The sequence below is a fragment of the Parasteatoda tepidariorum genome, chromosome 7 (assembly GCF_043381705.1).
Source record: "Parasteatoda tepidariorum isolate YZ-2023 chromosome 7, CAS_Ptep_4.0, whole genome shotgun sequence".
NCBI lineage: Eukaryota > Metazoa > Arthropoda > Arachnida > Araneae > Theridiidae > Parasteatoda > Parasteatoda tepidariorum.
In genome coordinates this window covers 85,824,795-85,851,311 of record NC_092210.1, presented here as the reverse complement: position 1 = coordinate 85,851,311, position 26,517 = coordinate 85,824,795, and positions in this window count along the sequence as shown.

Here is a 26,517-nt window from a genome sequence, read left to right as displayed (position 1 = left end):
GAAATTTTAAATAATCAGTTTCTCCCATTTTCCTTAGAGCTATCTTCTTTTAAAAGTAATAAAATGTATTAGTATGTAACCAATTTTATTTAAATATTTTACATTAAATTCTAGACATTAAAATTACCACAATGATTTAGAGAATACATTACATTAGTTTAATTTCTCTGGAGCTTTATAAGTCTAAATAAAGAGTATAATGACTTAGATATTTAAAATGAACTAATGTCAGATAAATTAAAAATTGCTTTATTCTTAACTAAGATAACTAATAACTAATAACTGATTTTTTTATTGTTATCAGCTATTGGAAAATAAAAAAAAATTATATGTCTCTGCATTTGAATTGAATTAAAAAAGTAAACAACAAAGTCTATTAAATGAGCAAGAATGATTTTTAAACATCGTGTTTTAAAAATCATGTGCATTTTTTTTGAACAAAAAACAATATTTCCTCAAAATATGATATTGGATAAAAAAATAATTAGATAAAGAATTTGCTGAAAATTCAAAATAAAAGAATTAAAACTTATAAAAATATTTGAAGGTTATAAAAGTATTTAAAACATACAAAATACGGTACTTAATACAAATACATCTAGTTGAAAATAAAATAGCACGTTTATGAAACTATTTCCATTTCTTTTCTATTTAAATATCAAAAATTTAACAGCGGGCATAAAAAAGGGTGAAATAATGTATTAAGTATATTTTACAGACATATTAAAAATAAAAATGTATTAAATTTAAATCATTTGTCGGAGCTTATTCACTACAAGCTGTAATGAACAGCGTGCTAAAAAAATGAACCACATTAAATTACTTTTGATCTAATGATCTGATCATCGAGTTCTAGGACTTATTCTTAATGATTCGAGGTGTTGACCTCAAATATGCTAATTAATTAGTGAAGACGATATTCTAAGTTACGAAATTAGGCGCGAAAACACACTTTCTCTGAATAAACGATCTTTTTTTTTCAACGGATTCGGATTTCGGATACCTAAAATATAAGGGATAATCGCAATCTGGGTAATATGGTCCCCATGGTTTGATCAGGAGAGCGATTCCAAATTTGGACCCCTTACTGTCAATTTTACTTTTTTCCTATTTTGCTATATTTTGAGAAATTGAAAAAAATTACAAGCATTTATAAAATTCGTTTACAATTCGTTTATATTCGTAAATTCGTGAAAAAATTTTATTTCAATTAATATATTTATTATTTTTTATTGCTTCATTTAAAAATAGTCGAAACAATTTTTAAATGTAAGGTATACAATTTTTTACATCGTTTTAAAGCAAATAATTTTACATATGAAAATACAAAATTTGAGCAAAATCGGTTGAATAATTCTGGAGAAATCGAATTTTAAAAAATTCGTATAATTAAAATTCGATTTCTCATGTAACTATTCAATTGATTTCGCTCAATTTTGTATTTTTCCATGTAAAATTACTTTTTTTAAAAATGTTTTAAAATATTGTATACCTTATAATTCAAATTTATTTCGAATACTATTAAATTAAATAATAAATGTGAACTAAAATTTATTTTTTCCATGGAATTATCTTTAGCTAAAAGAATTTCATAATTTTATGCAAAAATTTTAAATTCGCTAAAACTTTTCTCGAGATATGGCGAAAAGGAAGATTAACGCTAAGGTAAAGGGAAATTAAGCGAAAAGTAAAATTAACAACAAATTAGAATGAACTTTGAATTGCTCTTCTGACTAAACCTTTGGGACCATATTTAACAGATTATGGTTATCCCCTGTAATTTTGCGGTCAGAAATATGAATATGTAGAAAAAATTATGTTTATTCAGAGAAAGTGCGGTTTTGTGTCTTGGTAACTTGAAAAATATCGTCTGCGCTAATTAGGTAGCATATTTGAGATCGACCCTAAAACCAATAAGATTGAGTCCTAGAACATGTAGTTCCAATCATTAGATCAAAATTTATTCAGGATAATCAGCTTCTTTTTCTTTTCTTCTTTGGCTCTCTGTTCACATTCTATTCGCCTAAAAGTTTTTAAGATACAACCGAATAAGAAAATGGTCAAATTAAAATACCGCTATTATGTAATTTTAATTTCACATTCTGCTGAACTAAAGTGATTAACTTATCGGGATAATATTTTCCAAAATTTCAACGATTTGTACCATTGGAAAGTTGTATGCCATGATGTCCAACAGCAGCTATACAAAGCTTCCTAACTCTCCTTCGACTGAAGTGTACAGTTATGGTGGTTGGAGCATCTACTACGAACCCGGAGGATCTTGGTTCGAATCCTAACGGCACTCAACAACGATCAACGTTACACACATTCTTTACTCTACATCACTCTTAAGACTACGTATTATTTTTTTTTTATCGAAAATGAGTATATGCTGTTTAAATTCTTATTACACGGTGTTTTCGATAACGACTATACCTGGTTCGGAATAATTTTGATTTGAATTTTGATTTATTTTTTTTGCAATGTAGTTGGAATAACATTTAATCCTAAATGTTGGGCAAACTGACTAAAACAACGTCTCGATTTTTTGTGTGGATTGCTTTTAAAAGATGCTTGATTGTTTAAAATATCATTTAAGGAGTAATTTCAAGTTGTTTAATAAATTATGCAGCTTTGTTTAAATAAATCCCTTTCAAATGTTAATATTTTTGATAATTTTTGAAAAACAAAAAAAGTGTTTTTGTGGCTGCTGAGAGTGTACACGAACAGGGTGCCTCGTTTTTTAACTTTTCTGCGAAGCAAAATGTATTACCCGGTAAAAATAGCCTATTTACGTGGACATTACTGACATACTTTCTTCCAAATAAAATAACATCTTCTGCAAGAAATGTGGACTCAAAATTTTGATTGAAAACACCAAGGTTTTTGATTTTAGTTAGGTAAAAGCTATCATAAAATTTAATCAAGTTCAAATCAATGCTCCTTGTTAAACACTTTCTTTCATTCTCCAACATTCAAGTTAAACAACCTTAAGAGGACTGAGGTGATTCTCATGGAAATGGAGCTTAAATGGATTGCAAATTTTGTAGAGTTGTCGCTTTTTGCTCACTTGACCAGTCTTGCTAGCCAAGCAAATTAGTACCCCCCAACGTATATATGGCTGTACTTAGAATTCTACCACTAATTCTACAGCACAAACCAAGCACTTAAAGGGCACTCTCAAAATCACTGGATTTTGCTGCTTTTTGAATCCTTAATTTTTGGCAAAATTGTCCCTAATTAATATTTTTATTTAAGAGTAAGAACATAAGGTATGAGTAGAAAATCTTTACGGATTTACCACTAAATCGTACAACGTAACTCTTCGCTTCAATGTTCAGCTGTGGAATTTTAATATATCGAATGAAATGATTAAACGATCTCGTCTTTTTGAGACATAATCGAATATCCGTCATGACGAATTGAAAATTTCCGGCAATTAAAACTGCACATGAGTCTGAATAGAAGAATAAACTACTGTATAATAATTCATTGGTGAATATCTAAACCTTGGACGATTTCAAACACTTTATCAAAACCATTAGCTATGGAAGACGCCGCTCTCATGTAAACTGTGTACATCACATTCCTTATGCTTCTTTTTTCATTTCTGTTTCATTCCTACTAGCTGCTACGTTCTATCTTAGAATTCTTATGACAGTGCTCAAATCATGTGTTTTGTACAGTTTATCAGCAGACGCGGAGGCAAGAGCTATCGAGTTTTCTCCGAAATTAATAGCCTTAGACATCAGGAAAGAGTTCCTTAGAGTTATATTAATAAGTTAAACTTAATGTGTATGATGCGGCTGGAATTTTTCTTGAGGCATATTGTGCTAGACCAGGCGAGAATTAGTTGAGAACAGGAGCTTGATTCATTTTTGTGGATATGCCTTAAAATTTGTAGTTCAATGCTTGGTCTCGTCACGCCAATATCTTTAGCAAGGAAATAAATATACCACCGTAGTCCACTCAAATAAATAAACCTTTTGTACAACCAAGGAGATAGTCTTCTCACTATGATGATTTATTTTCTACTTTTTATTCTTCAAGATATATCGAGAAGGCTCACAACAATCGAGGCTTTGGAACATTCATCATTCTATTTAATGAAATGGCATTCTACAGCTGAATTTTAACACAAGGGATTTATAGGCTAAGTATAATTGTATGGCATTATCGAAATAAAGAGGACTGCATCCTTATGTACAACACTAACACTTGTTTATTCAGCAACTATTATATAAGATTCATTATAAATAGTAACTTATCAAGATATCCAGAGGTAGGCAAGGGGATAGAATTATATTCAAAAGTGAGAGAAGAAAGACAACTTGGTACGATGCATTTGTGGTCATGTGCAGACGAGCGAATGTAAATAACATTATTTCTCAAGGGATGCTGGAGATGCCACAACAGTACTCTCCTTCAGAGCCACGACAATGATAAAATTTAAAATCTTTCTGGTGTTTACAATATTCTACCCGATCTAGTAAGAATTTAATGTGATGGAGCACTTAGAGTGAGAGCATCTCGAGATTCCCGTTCTTTTGACAGCATGTATGCAAGTATGCATTGAACAGAAACTGCAGCCTCTTTGTCATTGTCCAACAAGATCATAAACACAATATCAGTTCTCGCATCAACAAAAAATGATCATTGATAAGGTGATTTAAGCTTCTTTTTTCATTCGATCAGTTCTCAAAAACACGTGTTTAAGTCGTTTTGAAGAAAAGTTGAACGTTTTCTATGATCTGTAGCTGAAGTTGGTCTTAGTAATGCCATATATTTTTGGCAGAAGACACACGAACTCAGCTTGAAAAACTTTCGGAATTCTTCCTCTTTGAAAGAGTTCACCTGGCAGCTCTAACCCACTGGTGGTTTAGCAAATGGGCAATTTGGAGAATGTTTCCCCCCTCCATACTATTTTCCTATTTAATAACATAGAAAAACGGGCTTTGTTACGTAAAGAAAACTGTAAGTTAAAAAACGACGTGCAAAACCAGCAGAGGATTAAGGAACTACCATAAGCTAACAGCGACGGAGAAGCTTGTAAGCCTTCCCATATGGCTGAACGAAGAGAAAGCATGAGCATCGGCAACACCTCAGACCAACGCATTGGATCCACGGTAATCAGAGAAGGCTTCAAACCTCGGTGTCACCTCTCCATCATTTGTTTAGGGGTGGAAAGAAGTTGCAGGCGTTTTGTTCACACTAAGTTGTTCAAAAAGTGTTCGGGATAAGGTTGACTCGAAATTACACCCTCGATCTGTCATCAGCATATCGAGAACGACAAGTCGCGAAACCCATTGGCTTATATACGCATATGCAACAGTTTCAGTATGTTGATTTATTTTTGATGGGGATCGACTCCGGCCTCCTTTTGCATCTATAAGTGATGGTTATTAGATACCGATAGCCCTAAAGCAAACGCAACGACACCACAAGGTTACACCTCTATATGAGTAGAGCCCAAGGTGTCACCATAACTAAAGCTCAAAATCCGGTGGGAGTGTAATGTTGCGTAACTAACACAACACTAAAAGTTTGATGGAACGGTGATCTTAATACAGTTCTCCAGGCCACTCACAGAATAGCAATGAATCAACTAGTGATATTCGTCCATCGAATTCAATTACAGATAAAATTCTTGTGGGGCAGTCGTAACTACCACTACAATTATTTAATTCCCCTTTACTGGTACATAAAACATGTTAACTCGATTCCATATCTTAAGATACCTTTAGATAGATGGCGGTTGATATTGTCGGCTGCCTAGCTCCACCAATTACGGAGATGTAAGTTATTGGACAATCACTCGAGCTCGTGTTACTAAATCAACAGTCCTAAGTATGTTATAGAAGAATAGTTTAAGCATTGAAAGACTTCTATTCCATACAATATTATGAGAACCAGAATAGCCCTTTGCCTCCGTTCCAAGCCATACTGAAAAAGTAAGACTTGAATTTACAGAAGAGGACTTTCGAGTACATCTTTGTGATGGTTTATATTATCACGAGATTGACGAGATAAGTATATGACCTATTTAATCTAAACAAAAGTAGTTATTTTTTTCATTAAAACTTACAAATTTGGAGCAAATACTTCTCAATGAAGATTTTTTTTTTATTTGAAAGAAAAATTCTATCGGTAATATCACGTGGATTGAAAAAAAAAAAGTTGAAAACCAAGGTCATTTTTTAAGTCATGTGCCAAGTCATGTTTTAAGTTAATTTTAATTTAAAGTACTAGATTCAATATTTTTATATCTAAATTGCTCTTGCATGCGTTTCTCTTGTATTGAAGTCAATAAATGACAAGCGTCATCAGATAGCTAATTCCGCATTTGGAATTCAAATAACACGAAAGAGATCATCAGAAGAATGGCAATTCTGCCGTAAAAACTCCTGTCATTAAGACTGAAACATTGTCTTAAAATACAACATTTACAATATTGAGCAACAGAGTAAAGTAAAAATTTTATTTTATATGGATTCATTTAAATTTCAGAATGAGTTAAATATATCGTATTGAAAATTATTTATATCTCCAGTTATTTACTGCTCAATATCAAAATCATTTCCTTGACTTTCTCCCAAATATTGAAATACATTCCTCAATATAATTTCAAACAAATTAAAACTTCGAAATTATTATTCAGTTTTATACAATCTGTCCCTTAAATAATATGAATGCATCTATCAAAAATTTTTACTAGTAAAAAAATTATAAAATATATTCATATGCGTGATTTTGAAAGCAATTTTTGAGATTATGGATATATGTATTCAATATGAATACATAAACATTTTAATTGAGAGATTTTGAGAATAGACAATTAAAAATGTCTTAAAAAATTCTAATTTGAAATAAAAATAAATTATAATATGTACATTTATTTAATTTTTATTTATTTAAATTATTCATAAAGAATAAAAAAAACTCTTACGTAATAGAAAGAAGATAGATATTTTGCTATTTTCAATATTCGTTCTTCGTTTAGCAGCTTTTAAATGCATAATTATCTAAGTTTTTAATAAGTATCAACAGAAATTAAAAGTATTGTTATTGCTCATAAACCTTGGTTTTTTTTTTAAATTCATAACTTATTTACTTTATTCTCAGTTATAATTCAATTGTTTAATATTTTTTCATTAATTTGGATTTTCCTTATTATACGGAATTTCATCTCTCTATTTTCCTTTATTGAATAAAAAAGATTTTAATGCTTAAAAAAAAGGTTTTAATGTTTTTTTGTAATTAAAATACAAGATAATTGGTTACTTTACATATAAACAATATTTTAAATTGTTTTGGTCAAGCATTTAACAGCAAATGGTCAGCAGTAAATTTATGATGAACGGAATTTTTTTTCTGTAATAAAGTACACCTACTGTACAAAACTGAGGTCTGAACAATATATGAATAAAGCACTAGATAGCGCCACTAAGCAAAAGCTTTGAAAAGATTAAATCGAACACAGTAGGTTTGCTTCAAATAAATGTATCTCTATCATATTGGATAAAACAAATGAATAAATAAAAATACTGACAGAAATTTCAAAATTTTTATTTAATGTAATGGCATAGTTTTTATGGAGGAAGATTTTTTAAACAAATTCGAATTTACATTAAATACCTTAAATTTTACATAAGAAATTAGATTTTTAAGAGAGATAGAGAAACTTTAAATTTTTATTTGTAAGTAGTGCCTGTATTTATAGATGAAAAAAATTATATTTGTGAAAAACATTTCTGCTTTTTACTTTATGTAAAAAGTATATTTTTCAAGAAATTTTGACTTTAAAAAAAGAAATAAAACAACCTTTATAAATATTATATGTGAAGAGGTAACTGATGAATTTAAGAAAACAGATATCACGTTTTTGGAAGAAGTTAGAAAAAATTTCTAATACTTATGTCTGGTTACATTTAAACCTATAAATATGATTATATGAGGAAGTTAATGAAATTCATTTTAAAAGATAGCATAAAGATAAAATCTTGTATTAAAAATCCTTTTCGCTATTATAAAATATTTACAAGGGATGCATTTAATCATAGAAGGATTAAATATATCCCTTGTAAATATAATAGGATAATTAAAAGGTAAAGAAAGCTTTAGGTAACAAATTTAAAAATAGATATAAATAATTAAAGAAAAATATCAGCAAAATTAGTGTCTTAATGTCCTATATCTGTATCTATAAAGTTCGAATTCATTACGTCTGTTAAATAATAATATAAAATTTCATTTGCTTTGTTTGTTTTTTTAAATTTTGTAGAAGATTCCAAAAAAAATAATAATGAAAAATCCATTTTAAACTAAAAACTTTATTATAATCAAAATTTTATTAAAATATAATGATATGATTTTAAAATTAAACAATAACTAATGCAATGCTTAGATCATTTTTTTAGCATCCCCCACAAAAAATTTTATTACAATCAAGAAAAAAAGAGGCAAATTGTTTGAAACAACGTGTACAGTGGCGAGTGCCTTAAAAGACAGATTTGATATATGGACGTAACAATTAAGAACAGACAGCAAAACTTACGCAATCTATACAACTAAGGAATACATATACTTAAAACATTGAAAAAAATTATATGCACGTAGAATAGTTTAAGAATTTATTATTAGCGTAAAATATTTAAGTATGTATCCTACATTCCCAGAACATTTCCAAAGTATTTTCTTGATAGTATTGGTAAATTCTTATCATATATTTGCAATTCTTATAATACATTTATTTATTTTTTACAATGCAGTTTCTATTAATATACTATCATGGATTTATACATAATGTAACAGATAAATTGAAAAAATAAGTTTGATTTTTTTAAGAAATATATCTGTATTAATCTATGCAAAAATGGCCCACCCGTACACCCATTTGAGCATAAGTAATATTCTAAATGCTTAAATAATAAATATTTGTCTCCTTCCAAAAGATGAATCATTTCATAACAAAATACCAGATATCTCCTTGCAATATCTGAACTTTTTTAATATCTTTTAACTTTCGATTGTGATTCTTTCTTGTATCGATCTGAATATGAATATGTATCTGATTTCTGTCTCTAAATATATTGAGAAATAATGACGCTCACAAGCATTCACCAAATTATACATGATGTTACTTATTTAATTTCTTTTCAATCAGTAACAAAATCAGATTTATTTTAAATTTTTAAATTAAAGAAGAAAGTTCTTGATTTTTTTTAAAAGTAAATAATGCTTGCTTTTTTTTCTTATTAAGCTGATTTCAGTTCTCAACGTCACTTCGGAAATATCCTTTTCCCCAGTGATTAGAAATCAAATTTTCTTTTATTCTTCCAATGTTCATGTACAAAACATTTTATTAGAATCCTTTTTTACTTGTGTACATAATTAAAAACTTTCTGTCGTAGTTGAATGAGAAGTTTTGTTGTAGACCACAGAACTAATTGCCCAATTCCATCTTCAGTTTACATCACATATCCATATAATGCACATCTAACAAAGTTCCGAAATATTTGCGGTATTGAAATCATATGTGTAGAGCGTTATTCCCAATTCATTGGTTTTTTTTTATGCTTCCTTCATCCATGTGTAAATACAGATTAATGAAAGAAGCTGAAATTTTTAGAAATAGTTTTTAAAAATTTGTTTGCATTGGAATATTTGAGAAAATATATTTTGGTTGGCAGTGAAAAATTAATGAGATATTCCAGATGCTTTAAGAATAATTTTAGGATGTTAAAATTTAATATGTCAGGTACGTTTGAGAAAATTTAAGGAACACTTTTGGCCCAAACAAATATTCAGTGTCCTGAATGTGGATTTAGTAAATTTAGTTGAAAATGAATGGCTTTTAAAAAGCTTGCGTTTGCCATTGTATTTTATCAAGAAAACTAGGCAGTTTTCTTGTCTTTGCAAAAGAAATACCAAGCACAGGAAGAAAATAAAATATAAAAAATACCTCTCACTAATTGAATAAATTAACTGTCCTACACCAAAGTGTCATAGACTTATTATTTGTTTTCTTAAGATAAAAATCGATAAACGCAACGTGATAACACTGTTGATAGCAATAAAATAGAAATATATATATATATATATATATATATACATATATATATATATNTGATAGAATCGTTAGATAGATTAAAATAAATTGTGAAATAAACTTTTCTGATAAATAAAATGAATCTAAAGATAATATAAATTTTCAGAAGTTAACACAATATACTTAAAACAGTTTTTACTGCGGGTGAACACCCTTGTTTGGCATCCATGTTTTATTAAAAAAATATCTCACAGTTTAATAATTGTTCAAAACAATTTCTTATTTCTAATTATATGCATATGCAACGTATTAACGTTTCTTTATTTAATTAACTTTCGAAAAATAAACGATTTCCACTAAAATAATATTTCAAATAACCCTACATCAAATAGTAAAAAGACATATTTAAACTTTAATGAAGAGCTTTGAACTTTTTATGCTATGATATGTTGGAGAATTACTCATTAATAATTCATTTTCTTTTTAATCCTAAATAAAAAAAGTGATAAACATGTAGCGCTCAACAACCCTACCATAAAGGCTTCTTCAAGGACCCTTCTAAAAATCCTTCTATCGAAACTGAAGCCCACTTTTAAAAATACATCACTATACCCTTGCATTTTTATTCTTCATTTTCTTTTACCTATCATTGCGGAATTTTTCTAATCTAATTTAATTAAGTGTTCGTGTAAATACTTCAAAGGCAACAAATTGTTTCCGATATAGAAAGAACGAAAAGAAAAGGGGGAAAAAAGAACTTTCATTCTTATGTAGAGGCCTTCGTTCGATTTTAATGTCCTTACTTAAACATGTCTTTGTTTAAAATTAAACTGCCTAATTAGCCCTAATTATCGCATTGGAATCATTCTGTTAGGAAAGTATTATAATTAACTAGCCTAGAGTCATTTATCAAGCATTTTTCTTTATATTTCTGATTCCATTAAAACTGTACTGCGATAGAATTTTTATCTCGTACCGCTTTGATGATCTTAAAGGGGTGCTTAAACGGCTCTCTGTGAGATTTAATTTTCTTCTCTTGGATTGTAGGTTCTGCTAAGTTCCCAATCATTGAATGAGGCCATTTTAGGTAATGGTGGCGGTGCGTGTAAGATGGATATTTTTTTCCTTCCATTTAAAGTAACTGATTTTGGAAATACGTGTAAATTTTAATTTGCAGGTAAAGCTAATTTATTTTAAGAAAATGTTCCTTTTTTCAATTTTATTTCAAGAAAGTATACAAGGGAATATAATATTACATTTATTTTTTAACTTTTAGTGAGATTAGAGAAATGACTTTTTATCTATTGAGACAATACTGCCTTGAAATTATCACGAAAATCTACGCATATTTTCAAAAACGTGATCAGAAAGCATAAATAATTATTTTATAAAAAACGTCGTTTAAAGATGTAGGAAAGATGCAGTTTTTTCAATATACGATTTGTAAGTTTGATTTTAGTATGATTATATGATTTGTAAGTATGACTTTAATAAGTATGAGTATGATTTATTTTTAAAATATATAATAGTTTTTAAATGTCACACGCCTTTCTCCCATATAACCCTTTTTTACAAATAGCACAATTTATAAATGACATTTTTTAAATATAAAAGGGATTTAAGGATTTGTAGAAATTTATAGGAATTGTAAACTCTATGGCTTGTAATAATGGGGACTTGAAAGTTACAATTGAGCATGCATTTTTTTACTCTTACATGCCTGAATGGGTCCTACGAAAAAAATGTTCAATAAGTAATGCATAAATACAGATATGAGTAAGCTCTCTTTTATTTTCAAATTTTCAATAAATATTTATAGAAAAAAGTTTCCTTATTGTCTTCATTTCACTAGTCATATAAAAAGTCGAATTTAGCATCTGATTTGAATATTTTAGAAAATCTAATAAATTTACAGCACTTATAAATGCGTAAAGTTTGTATAAAATGTGCTGTTAGCAATTTCTCGAAAAAAATGGTTAAATAACAAATTATATATTTGTCATTTTACCTTATACAATCAAAAGAGTCAAATAACTATAAATAAGATATGATATTTAAGTCGTTAACTGTGAAAAAAATGCCCATTAACTGCAAAGTCCAGTTAAATTTCCTTTTTTGAGGTTTTAAAAACCATGCTAGTTATAAATGGTCAAAAAAACATGCAGTTTTGTATTCATGGTTTTTTAACTATGCTAGTTGTAAACGTTCTCTAAATCGTGAAGATAAAGAACGTTTTTTACAGTAAAATTTACATTTCGATGAACCAACTGCTGCTAGTTATTTATCATAATTTCAGAATGAAAATTCTAACAGTCAGCATTCCTGCATAGTTCCAAAGGTTTCTTGCCTCATTTGCATGTGAAGAGGAATTAGTGGTAATATAGTTTATTGAACATATAGGCACATTCATATGCCTTTATTAATATGCATTCTGAAAAGATATTTGAGCAAGTAAAATAAGTATTAGGGATATATTTTGTAGAGTAGCCTAACCAATATCAAATATGAAATATGTGTATATGTGCAAATCTAACCTTGTGATATTTTATAAATATAATACGACTTATAAATACAATTCAATTTATAATTGCAAAATTTAATGACACACATCCAGATTCGAAGTATGCAAAAGAAATATAAAGTTTAATATTATATAGCATAAATTAAAGAAGAAACTTGACTAAAAGCATATGACGAATCAAGGAATTATTTGAAAATAATTCTTTCCAATAATTTAAGCATACATGCTCGTGTTGGTTTGTTTATCTTCTTAATTTTTCTTATAAATTTTTATTTTTCGCTGTTATGATATTGCAGTACGTATGCAATGAAAAATTAAAGCTTAATTATTGAAACATATATAAACGAAAGTATAATATTCATGTGCTGATTTCATCCAAAATAATACTAGAAAATATCTCTGTTAAAATTTTTTTTCAGGTCATAATTTTGTTTTTTACGATAATTAATAATTACTACGAAAAACAAATATGAATTGCGGATTTGCAGTTGACCTAAATATTTTAAATCCCATTAACTCACCATAATTTGTGGAGGTATTTACGTATCATGAAAATTATTCCTTAGCCTAGTTTGGTTTTGCATATTTTAGATGTAATTTGGCTTTCGCAGCTCTTTATTATAATATTTACAATGAAAGGCTCAATATTGTAGTATTATGACATGCATTTATATTATTTACTTTGTCATAGCTAATTTTGTGGAAGTAATTAAACGTTCTGCGTATGTTTGAGTACTTTTTTTTTGTTTTTTAATTATTCGTATATATTTTTCGCTATTTTCTCATTTTTTAAACATTAAAAATGCAAAGACTATAAAAGTAAACTTAAAAACTGAAATCGAAGATTCTGACATCTTATCATATTTCGTAACTGAGTCTCAAAATTGAAATCTCATGACATTCTCTGAAAGTTAAAATTTATTTGCTTCCTATATTTTCAGTGACAATCGTTTCGATTTTGATTACAAACCCATAAAAGTAATATCACTACTCAGTTTAATAGCATTTTCGAATCCTTGACGGGATAAGGATTAAAACTAGGCATCGATTCCCAGAAACTTAATGATTCTCCGATTTCCTCTGCAAGAGGGAAGCATCATTAACACAATACGTACTGGCTTTTCAGTGATTTGTTGGAGTCAGCCAAAAATAGAAAACTAGTCATGCGTCCAATTGTTATCCGATATAATTTCAGGATTCAGAAATTTCTCTTAAAAGGCGAAGGGTTCGGAAAATTGCGATACAATATATGCCCTTTACATTACCTTACTCTTAATGATACATGATCTTTTTTTAGATAATAATGACATTTACGTTATTGCTAAAATTTTTCAATACGAAATAATTATTTTATATTACATGACTAGATTAAAGGAGAATAATAGATTAAACTGTAATAAAATTGAAAAAGGAAATAAAATTAATGAATTCTTATATGCTTTTAGAAAATTATTTTTGGATTGTTTTTTTCTTTCTTTTTTTTAAAAAATCACTTGGTATAATATTCTTTACATATTCTCAACACTGTGATAAACCATAATTTCACTGTGATAGTAGTGTTTGTTGTATTATTATTCCCAAACTCAATTTCCTAACTACTAAGACACAAAGTAAATCTTTTAAGGCTAATATTTCCCATAAATGACAAACATTTTTTTATTTTATTTGAAAGAAATGAATGCTACATTTACTTTAATTCAAACATAATCAGCAAAGTTCAATAAACAAGGGTTAATCTTTAATCTATGAATGCTATTGCTTTAAACCAAACAGAGTTTTTGCATTTAATAGTTTAAAAGGCAAATTATTTCCTTGTTGAGTGGTTGAAATGAAGAATAAAAATAAAATAAGGATCAAGATGCGTAATTATGAGAAAAGGTTCGCTTTACATTTTATATTTTGTAACTTTTTTAAGGAAACATAGAATGCAATATCGCAAAATAATATACATAGCCCTTTTCTATAAGCGTTGTTTTATCTCGCTCAGTTTCAAATTCTGGCGTATAATTGTCAATTAGTATACACTTTCTGAAACGCATCCACAACAATGCTCACATTAATTATAAACCTTAGAAATCAGGTAATTGGTTAGAGTTTCATTGCCCTCCGGCCAGTGGAGGCAAGAGTTTTGGGGCTTTCTTCCACACAAGTTAACTCACACTTACTCTAGTTTTCTCAGATCAGTTCAAAGTTCTGAGGACACCAGGATAAAGGTTTAGGGGTCATTCTCAAATATGGGTAAATTTATGCATTGGGAAAATAAATGGTAATTAGCACTCGTATAGCGAATCTTTTCCGTTAACATGAATGGAAAAAGTGGTTAAAAATAGAGCTCCAAATGTTTTTTGTTAAAATATTAAGAGCACTGTTATTTTCTACTGCATGAGGATAAATATATTAGAATAAACTAATATTTGTGTCCCAACAATTGATGGTAAACATCGTGATACTATTTTGTGAAATCTCATCCTGCATAATTAGTAAATAATTAAGTGTACAATAAAATAACAATATTTTTCTCATTAATTGTGAAGAAGGAATCAGTATTCGAACCACAGAAAAAAAGGCTAAAAATTTCAAAATATATTTTGGGCTTGGAGTAAAAGAAGGAGGTAAAACTATCGAAAAAAAGTTAAGGATTGAATTGAAAAATTAAGTAATCAATCCTTTTTACTTTTTTGCTGTGCAAAGTTAAAACAAATCAATCATGTATTTTTTTTATATATTTTATAAATGAAATATTTTAATATATATCTCTATATTGAATTACGTAAACTTAATAAATATGAAATATATATAACGATATTAATTTAATATCAAATAATAACTCCGAAAAAAAATTTAAAATTTTGAATCAAAAACGAAAATTATCTAATTATCTCTTTATTCATCTACACTTCAAAGTTTTCAATCAATTACAATCAATTTACGTGAAAAATTACTGGCTTCTTAAGCACCTGTACTGAAAAATATATCTTCAATTTTGTTCATGATTTCGTTGTGTAGATCAATACCGATATTTAATGTAATATTTTTTCACCCTGTAAGACGGTAGGTGCGTACTTTATTTACGTCACACTAGAGCTGCACAATGGGCTATTGGCGACGGTCTGGGAAATATCCCTGAGGATGACCCGAAGACCTGACATCGCAATTATATTCCTCTGCAGAGGGCATGGCTCCTCTGCCTTGGTAGCCCGACAACCTGCACGTGAAGTCCAGCACTTTGCGGTAGAACTGTTTAACGATGACCGATACCTTGCACCCTCAGTCCCTGCACAGGCTGAACAAAGTGATCACCCACCCGCTTACTGACCACAGCCGCTGATGCTTGACTTCGGTGTTCTACTGGGAACCGTGTCCTTACGATCAGTTCACTGAGGTACTCACCATGTAAGAAGAACAGGTATATTCGTACAGGGTGAAAAACAAGGCTGAGCCATATTGGCTATTAAATTCAAGTTCGATTAATAGTTTTTTAGAGCTTTGGAAATAATTTGGAGTAAGTGTTGGGTTTACGTTGATTTATTTCACATCTATTTTAATTATACACAAAATAATCTTAATTTAAATATATCCTTACCATGGTGACTATTACAAAAGGGTTTTAAGCACATGGAAAGGATCTCTAAATACATTGCATAATTAATAAATTTGAAATTTTTTAAAAACCTTATAAGGACCATGGGGACTAGAGTTGGAATCAATATTGAACATCTTTTCATTTTGTTATAAATTAGATCAAAGTAAAGTTAAGCAAAAATATATCATTACTAATGTGTAAAATCACCATGATAAGGAAGTCAAAAGACATATTAAAAACAGTTTCAGGTATTTTAAAATGATATGAGGGAAATCAAGTATCTTTTACAGTCACTTGACAGCAAAAATTTCCGGCCGATTGCAAATGTATTATAATATCACCAAATATCAATTTCTATTGCATTGCATAGGTGCAAAAATTAAAATGATAATTCAATATTACTAAAAAATATGGCAAACGATAATTACAATAATTGTCCCATACTAGAACACTAAAATATTTCCATTTCCATTAAATGATCCGAAATTAAATTATACATTTTAATTTTTTTGATCAATTATTTCTTATTATCTAAATACAATGCTACAAATAGTTCAGCTTTGAATTTTTGTTAAAAAAAGATCCCTTTTTAAGACCAAAAAAATATGAATGTCAAGTTCCAAATTTAAAAATTTTAAAATAATTTTAATTTTTGCTTAAGCTACATATTTTTTTAAAAAAATATTTTTTCGGGAAATATTCCATGGCTTATCCCAAAATTTCAAATTTAAATACAAGATAAACTCTTTTTGGAAAACTACTGCTATAGTAAAATTAAATTTTAGTATATGTTTTAATTATGTTATGAAGATTATTTAAATGACAAATTTTTGCCTGGATATAGTTCAAACTCTTGTGTCAATATAGTTGCGATTAATTTTTAGTGTTCTCAAACAAGTACCTAGCAATAAGATTTGACAAGAAATTCTGATTAAAATTTTTTAAAAAAAATCCAGTTTCAATTCATTAAAGTTGCATAATTGATGATTGCAAAACATTTTAAGTTTAAATGCTTAGTCAATTTTTAGAAAATTCCTTGATGTTATAATTCTCCAACGATAAATTACCTCTTTAAACAAAAATCAATTTAACAATGTTTTTATTTAATTTTTATATTTTTGACACATTTCAGAAGTTAAATGTTATACATTCAATAAATCTTACAATATACATTTTTATAGTCATAAAGGCTACAGCTAAATAAATTAAACTAGACATTCCGTGTTAATATGAAAATTCTCGTTTTGCTTCGATTTCGTATGTTTTAAATTTCATGCATGATTTATTATTTGCGTGTTTTTAAACATAAAAACATAGGCACAATGAATCAACTGACGTGACTTAAGAACTTAAATACTGCCTGGGCATTAATACCAAATGATTGATTGGTATTTATAATGAAGCAAGACCCAAAGCCAAATAAATTACAAATTATTCTCTTAGCAAATTTCTGGTTCAAAACGTGTCTCCTTTTGTTTATTCTTAGAAGAAAATATTATTATTTTTTTAAAATTGTCCATCAAGTCCTTAATGCATTAGCTATATAGAGTTTTATATCACGGTTTTGTACCATAAATATTTAAATTTTCATCTGAGTGATGTTTAAGGAACTCGAAGAGAAAGTTATATTGCCTTTGAATATTAAAAGAAAAAGTAAACTCCCTTACTGCGGTAAAATTCGAATGAAGTTTAGAATGGCTGTCGTCCGATTTTTTAATTAACTTGTTTGGACACAGCTGTTTTAAAAAGCAATTAGAAGAACGGCTCTGACAGGATGTAGAGAATTCATTCTGAATTACAGCTCTCAGTTGTTTTAAATTTTAATTAGTTATGTATATTTATAAACAAAGCTTGTTTGCATACAAAACAAAATTTTTTTTAAAATTTGTGTTCTTCGGTTGAGAGATGTATACGTTATAATTATAAATGATGTTATATCTAATTCCAGCGATTTAAATTAATTAACAAAAGAAAAAAAAACAGTTTATTCTATCTAAGCAATTTTGACCGGAGATACAGTGCTATACAAAAATATTTATTTAGCTATTAAATTGGAGTAATTTAAACATCAGGAGCCTGCTCCGTTCTCTCATCAACCTACTGAATATTTTCACATTCCTCGTTTTTTTTTTAAAGTTTAAGAAGCTGATATTTCCCGAAAATAGAGAATATTTTCGACAATTATGGATGTATTGTAATTTGATGTGATAAAATTTGCTAATATAATTAATTAAATTTTCTATCGGCACGAAATGAATTATTTCTTCCGGACATGAAAAATACAATTTTCGAAGAAAAAAAATCTTTGGAAAGTGGTTTGTGACACTAAATGAGATAAAGTAATTGAGGAGTAATTTTACTCGTTAACGAGACTCATGTTGTTATAACAGTTCAAATAGGTCACTTACATATATGGCAACGTTACTTTTAAAAAGTAACGAGTAAAGGTACAAGTATTTTTAAAGAAAGTAACGAGTAAAAAGTTAAAAGTTCTTACTTTAAAAAGTAACGAGTAAAAAGTACAAGTAAAAGTACAAGTACTAAACAAAAAAAGTAACGATTTAAAAGTACATTTCTAGGAAATCGAAAATTCAAAGTAACCTAAAATTTTATTGAATAATATTCTTATGTTCTTTAATGTTCTTGCAAAATTGTTGTTATTTATTTAATTATTTTTAATTTTGAAAGTTATGGACATTAATTTATTTTTAAATTCGGAAGAATATTATAATANGGTTTTGTACCATAAATATTTAAATTTTCGTCTGAGTGATGCTTAAAGAACTCGAAAAGAAAGTTATATTGCCTTTAAATATTAAAAGAAAAAATAAACTCCCTTACTGCAGTAAAATTCGAATGAAGTTTAGAATGGCTGTCATCCGATTTTTTAATTAACTTGTTTGGACACAGCTGTTTTAAAAAGCAATTAGAAGAACGGCTCTGACAGGATGTGGAGAATTCATTCTGAATTACAACTCTCAGTTGTTTTAAGTTTTAATTAGTTATGTATATTAATAAACTGAGCTTGTTTGCATACAAAACAACATTTGTTTTTAAATTTGTGTTCTTCGGTTGAGAGAAGTATACGTTATAATTATAAATGATGTTATATCAAATTCCATCGATTTAAACTGATTAACAAAAGAAAAAAACTGTTTATTCCACTTAAGCAATTTAGACAGGAGATACAGTGCTATACAAAAATATTTAATTAACTATTAAATTGGTGTAATTTGAACATCAGGCCCCTGCTCCGTTCTTTCATCAACCAACTGAATATTTTCTCATTCCTCGCTTTTTTAAAGTTTATGAAGTTGATATTTCCCGAAAATAGAGAATATTTTCGACAATTATGGTTGTATTGTAATTTGATGTGATAAAATTTGCTAACATAATTAATTAAATTTTCTATCGGCACGAAATGAACTATTACTTCCGGACATGAAAAATACTATTTCTGAAAAAAAAAATCTTCGGAAAGCAGTTTGTGACACTAAATGAGATAAAGTAATTGAGAAGAAATTTTACTCGTTAACGAGACTTATGTTATTATAACAGTTCAAATAGGTCACTTACATCATCATAGCATTTTAAATAGGGAAGTTTCATTTTTATCTCACTGGAATTATTCCACATATTTTATTTCACACTCACACTCAGCTAAAAATCGGAAGAGATGTATTATTGCTGTTGTTGACGTATGCCTGTTTAGGGAGAGGGGGTGCGATTGTTCTTGTTTTCCAGTGGCGCCATCTATGGCCAAGAATTTGACTTACGCCACACCATTTGTCATACCCGTTTATAGGACGGACCCATTCATTCTTCCACCAATCGTAATTTTGACCTGAATCAGAGAACGATCGATCTCCAATCCAGTACCCCCAGAGGTATTGATCTGCTATGGGAACATGGAGGACTTTTGCGACTCGACAGATTTAACGTACATTAGTCACTTTACGAGTCTTCGGTCGGTGGGGCTCGAACCCACGAACTCTCGGACATGGGTCCAGCGCCCTACCGACCAGGTTATCCAGGCCCAAGAGATGTATTAAATCAGCGAAAAATGATAGCTGGATTTTCCCATTGTATAACTTGAGAACATTTGTAACTTGACAAATAGCCCATATGTACTTTTAATAAGTGTAGATATTTTGCCCCTGTCCACAGTGTAGATAATAATCCCTTGTCATTTGTTTAACTGGAATATGTATTATGTGTTTTTCTAAGAAATTTCTACAGATTCAGCAATTTCGATAGATGAGGCAAGATGTGTATGGGGACTAATTTTTTTCTTCTTTATGAGTTGGTTTACTGGTATCGTGGGAAGAACTGTAAAAAAAATGACCTTTTTTTTCGCTTGATCACAGAATAAGAATTCGATTCCATTTATGTATTCTGTTAGTGAAGGCTGTTGGAAATCATGTCTAAACTTTATGCAAAGCAAGAAACTTGTTTCCTATTGTTTTATTTTTTGTATTCAGCCTATAACTAAACGTTACAGCAGTTAATGTTACTTGAGATAGTAAATTTAGTACAAAAAATTGGACAAAAACCTAGAATGTAATGCAATTTTCAAGCTTTATCGACACTGAGAAAAAAATTCTGGTAAAATTATTGTATTCCATAATGATTGCATTTTAAGCAAATAATAATATAAAATCCCATAATTCTGGTAAAAAAAACCAAAATATTCGGTGTTAAGCCTTTCAATTGTTAATTAAAGAAATTCAGGTTTTAAAAATTATAATTCTAATTTCCACACATTTCAAAAAATACAAACTGAAAATTACATTTTACCGAATAATGGTTTTCATGTTGTAAGGTATCATGATAAAATTAGCAAATTTAACAAATTTTTCATGCGTTATTAAACTACATTTTATTCTTAATTTTTCCAAATTCATTACCAAAGCGCTTTTGCCAAAATCACTGTGCGGTAATTTTGGCCAAAGGTTCTCATGCAGCCAGAAGCACTGTAATGTTTACAATAGTCTTGTAGATTTGACCAAACTTTTTTTTCTTAGTGTAGACTTACATTTTGCTGTTTAGATCAATATTAAATTACTATTTTTTAGTCCTTATGTAATTAACTGCATTTTTCAGAAAAGTACACAAATCATAAACAATTTTACAAGATTGAAAAATAAACGCGCTTTCATAAGCATACTAACATTTTCACTTTTAGTACAGAAGTTAATTTATGGAATATGTATCTTACGTCATCTTCTTTTTCTTTAGCTGCTTTACAGCTCTTTTTGGGCCCTGCTTGTTCCGCAATTCTATTCCATACTGCACTCTGTTTTGACTTCTTCCTCCACCTACTGATCTTCATCATTTCCATGTCATCAATAACGTTGTCCTTCCAACTTTTGCTTGGGCGGTCTCTGGACCAAGTTCCCATAGGTGTCCTGTTGAGGTTTTTTTTCATCTTAGGTTACAGTAAATATAATTATCTATAAATTTCTCGGACTTACAAGAAAAACAATCTAGACTAATATGGAGAATTAAATTTAACAAAAATGAAATTTCTGTGCTCCATCCATTTCATATTAATGAGATTCGCCTGTATATAAATAACGGCAAAAATGAGACAACTACTTAAGTTATTTTAATAAAAATAAGCGTTAAAAACACGTAAATATTCATGGTGAAAAAAACGAATTTAAAGAACCAAAAATATACGTAAATAGTTTGGTGAAAAAAACGTAAAAAATACGTTAAAAAAGAAACCTGCTTGGTAAAAATCACGTGAAAAATTGGTTACGAAATTCACATTAGTNGTCATTTCACATATTTTATTTCACACACAGACTCAGCTAAAAATTGGAAGAGATGTATTAAATCAGTGAAAAATGATAGCTGGATTTTCCCATTTGTAACTTGAGAAACAGCCCATATGTACTTTTTATAAGCGTAGATATTTTGCCTCTGTGAGGGTAACAGTTATATTTTCGTATGAATGTAAAAATCGCATTTCTCAAATAATCACTCGTCATTTGTTTAACTGGAATATGTATTACGTGTTTTTTCTAAAAAATCTCTTCAGATTCAGCAATTTCGATAGATGAAGCAAGATGTGTAGGGGGACTAATTTTTTTCTTCTTTATGAGTTCGTTTACTGGTATCGTGGAAGGAACAGTAAAAAAATGACATTTTCTTCCGCTTGATCACAGAATAAGAATTCCATTCCATTTATGTATTCTGTTGATGAAGACTGTTGGAAATCATGTCTAAACTGTATGCAAAACAAAAAACTTGTTTCGTATTGTTTCATTTTTTGTCTTCAGCCCATAACTAAACGTTAGAGCTGTTAATGTTACTTGTCAATTTAGTATCAATGTATTACCCTTTTTAAACTTTATCGACACTGAGAAAAAAATTCTGGTAAAATTACTGTATTCCATAATAGTTGCATTTCAAGCAAATAATAAAATAACCAAATAAACCAAAATATTTGGTATTAAACCTTTCAATTGTTAATTAAAGAAATTCAGGTTTTAAAAATTATAGTTCTTATTTCCACACATTTAAAAAAATACAAACTGAAAACTACATTTTACCTAATAGTGGTTTTCATGTTGTAAGGTATCATGATGAAATTAACAAATTTAGCAAATTTTTCATGCCTTATTAAACTATATTTCATTCTTAATTTTTCCAAATTCATCACCAAAGCGCTTTTGCCAAAATCACTGTGCGGTAATTTTGGCTAAAGGTTCTCATACAGGCAGAAGCACTGTAATGTTTACAATAGTCTTGTAGATTTGACCAAATTTTTTTTTCTTAGTGTAGACTTACATTTTGCTGTTTAGATCAATATTAAATTACTATTTCTTATTCCTTATGTAATTAACTGCATTTTTCAGAAAAGTACACAAATTATAAATAATTTTACAAAATTGAAAAATAAAAGCGCTTTTATAAACATACTAACATTTTCCCTTTCAGTATAGAAGTTAACTTAGGGAACATGTATCCTACGTCCTCTTCTTTTTCTATATCTGCTTTCCAGCCCTTTTTGGGCTCTGCTTGTTCCACAATTCTATTCCCTCTTGATCACTGTTTTGACTTCTTCCTCCACCTACTAATCTTCCTACTAATCATTTCCATGTCGTCAATAACGTTATCCTTCCAACTTTTGCTTGGGCCGTCCCTTTGCCCGGTTCCCATAGGTGTCCAGTTGAGGATTTTTTTTCATCTCAGGTTATAGCAAATATAATTATCTATAAATTTCTCGGACTTACAGGAAAAACAATTTAAACTAATACGGTGAATTAAATTTAACAAAAAGGAGATTTCTGTTCTCCATCCATTTCATATTAATGAGATTCGCTTGTATATAAATAATGGCACAAATGAGACAGCTACTTAATTCCAAAAACCAAACAATAACTTCCATTTTTACTTTAAATCACTCTCACTTCAAACTGAAACCCTTTATTGTGCTAATTTATCTGTTTATTTCATTTTATCTGAAACTCGAATCGTTTTTGTAAACTACCTTCACTTCAAAAAACTTTATTGAGACTAAAAAACCAAACTGTAAGTATATTTCAAGCAGAATTTCTCTACAGTCCCTTTTCGACAGGAATTTGAAAGGTGGATGTAAGCCAATTCTTCGGTATTGTACCTCAAGGCTTCCAATCTTGGAGAGGTATTAAAGGGGATATGAAAGACATTCTTTTGACAGGCGCCTGACCTGTTCCTCATCCAACCAATAAACGGTAACAAAACCGTACCTTTTATACTGATTTATTTCGTGGCTTAGTCGACGCTATAAAGGTATTGCACTGTGTAAATTGGCAAAAACTTTCATTTCTTTCCGTCGTAAATCTATTTCTTTTATTCTTCATCTACCGAAAGAAAAATCACTGTACCCTGTTACATCACTTAGATATATGTTGTTGTTTTTTTTTCAAATTTTATATTCTGTGTATGGCAAAATTCTTTATTTCAGTAGTGAGAAAAATTTAGATATCGACTTTTTAGTTTCTTGTAAGATCATTTGTAAGTCTGAATGTTAAAATTTTTTAATACTGTGAAAAGCAGGGGTCATCTGTTGAAAATTCTTGATAACGTTTTTGTTACCATAATAAACTTGGTTAAAGAGAATATTATTCGATATAATCATAAATATCGCGTTTCTGCAGCATGGGATGTAATGCAATTATTTTGCAATATAAGATGCGCTTTGTTTTTCAGAGGCTGTGCAAAGGAATGTAACTTTTGAATCAGTTATCTGCTTCTGTAATGCTAGACCATCGAGGTTATTTTGACCGTTTTTTGCCATTCCTTGTGTTATTTTTGAGGATACACGAGAGCTTCGAAGCTTTTTTCTAAACTTTTTCTTAAATTGTTTTGGTTTTGTTTTTATCCTTTCTGTTAATTAGTAAAATAAATAATTATGGAAATGCCTAAAATAGACTAAAGGGGTCATTTTAACCCCAATAAGAAAAATGTTCAATTTTGAAGTTTTATGTCTATTTTTGATTTTGCGTCATGAAGAAGAATCGTAGAACAGGAATCCGGATCCACCGTGTTAAAAAATGTCACGCGCTACTGTTTTCGCAAAAGTATATTGTATCTTAGATTCGATAGCCGAAGTGGCTGAGTTTACTAAGCTACACTGAAGAGTAAAAAAAAACTGGTATACCTGCCTAATATCGTGTAGGGTACCCGCGAGCACGCAGAAGCGCCGCAACACGACGTGGCATTGATTCGATCAATGTGTGAAGTAGTGCTGGAGATAATTGACACCACGAATCCTGCAGGGCTGTCCATAAACCAGTGGGAGTAAGAGGGGGTGGGAATATCTTCTGAACATCACGTTGGAAGGCATCCCAAATATGTTAAATAAAGTTCATGTCTGGGGATTTTGGTGGCCAGCGGAAGTGTCTAAATTCAGAAGAGTGCCGCTGGCCACCAAAATCCCCAGACATGAACATTATTGAATATATTTGGGATGCCTTGCAACGTGATGTTCAGAAGATATCCCCGCCCCCTCTTATTCCCACTTATGGACAGCTCTGCAGGATTCATGGTGTCAATTATCTCCAGCACTACTTCACACATTGATCGAATCAATGCCACGTCGTGTTGCGGCACTTCTGCGTGCTCGCGGGTACCCTACACGATATTAGGCAGGTATACCAGTTTTTTTTTGGCTCTTCAGTGTATTTCATTCTTTTTGAATAATAGTTTCAAGTTTGAAACCACATGCACGCTGAATATAAATGGTTATATTTGCTATAAACGTGAAAAAGATAGTAATATTGATAAAAAAGAATTGTCATGTGAATTGTTATGAAAATGTATTGTATCACATTCAAGCCACATAACTTTGATTTCAACTAACGAGAAACATTTTTTGAATGGTTTTATCCATTTGTGTAAGTTGAAACACTGGCAAATAAATTACAACATGGGAAACGTATAGTGCTCTAATTATGGAACCACACCTAAACTCCAGGCTCAGCGAAATTACTGTCTTTTTTCCTCAGTAAAACCTGCAGATGAATTTTTTCTTAAAAAAAAAGCTCTACATTACAGGGATATTACGTTTCAGCAAAATAAAATTTCCTAATTTCTATGTAACTTCTTCGCCATGACATTCGTCTTTTGAAGTGCAAAATGAAAACCAAATTCTTACTATATAGGTGCAAAATAGCATAATTCCGAATAGTATTAATGCGAACGTGTTTCCAAACGATATCACAGAGTAGATGTAAAGCTCTATCACTTACTAAAATAGTACGAAATGTGACTTAGGCTTAGCAGACTAGATGCTAAGGAATTATTCTACAAGAGCAGTGGAACTTGCAGTCGTCTTGCATTCCTCTACAACGTTTGTAGTACTGCTGTTCTCAGTGCTCAATCCCTTACCAACCCAATTACTAATGACGAATTCATGTTGTTGTTGTTGTTGCTAATTCCCATCTGGTCTGACGGGGTCAGACCAGATCAATAAATCCGTTGACATTAAGAAAATCCGAAAGCAGAATGGGAGAGGAATGAATGTCGTTCCAGTCCAGCCCTAAACAGTTCAAGATATGCTCAGGTGATGAAATCAGTTGACGAATTCATTCTTGTGTTTGTTGAAGAACTGTAAATTAGCACTTTGAGCATCAGATTTATTAACAAAATTCAGTTCCTAAAATACAAGAAACATGACTTTTAACATCAAACGGCTCAGAATAAAACGAATACTAGCTATGACAATTGTAGAAAAAAATTTGTCCATCTTTTGTTGTCACTTTTTCGTCTCGCAGATATATTGTATACGCCTACGCTAATGTCTCACTAGTGATGGAACTTATCACTTTAAAATATGTTATATATGTACTATTGTTGATTATTTATATCCAA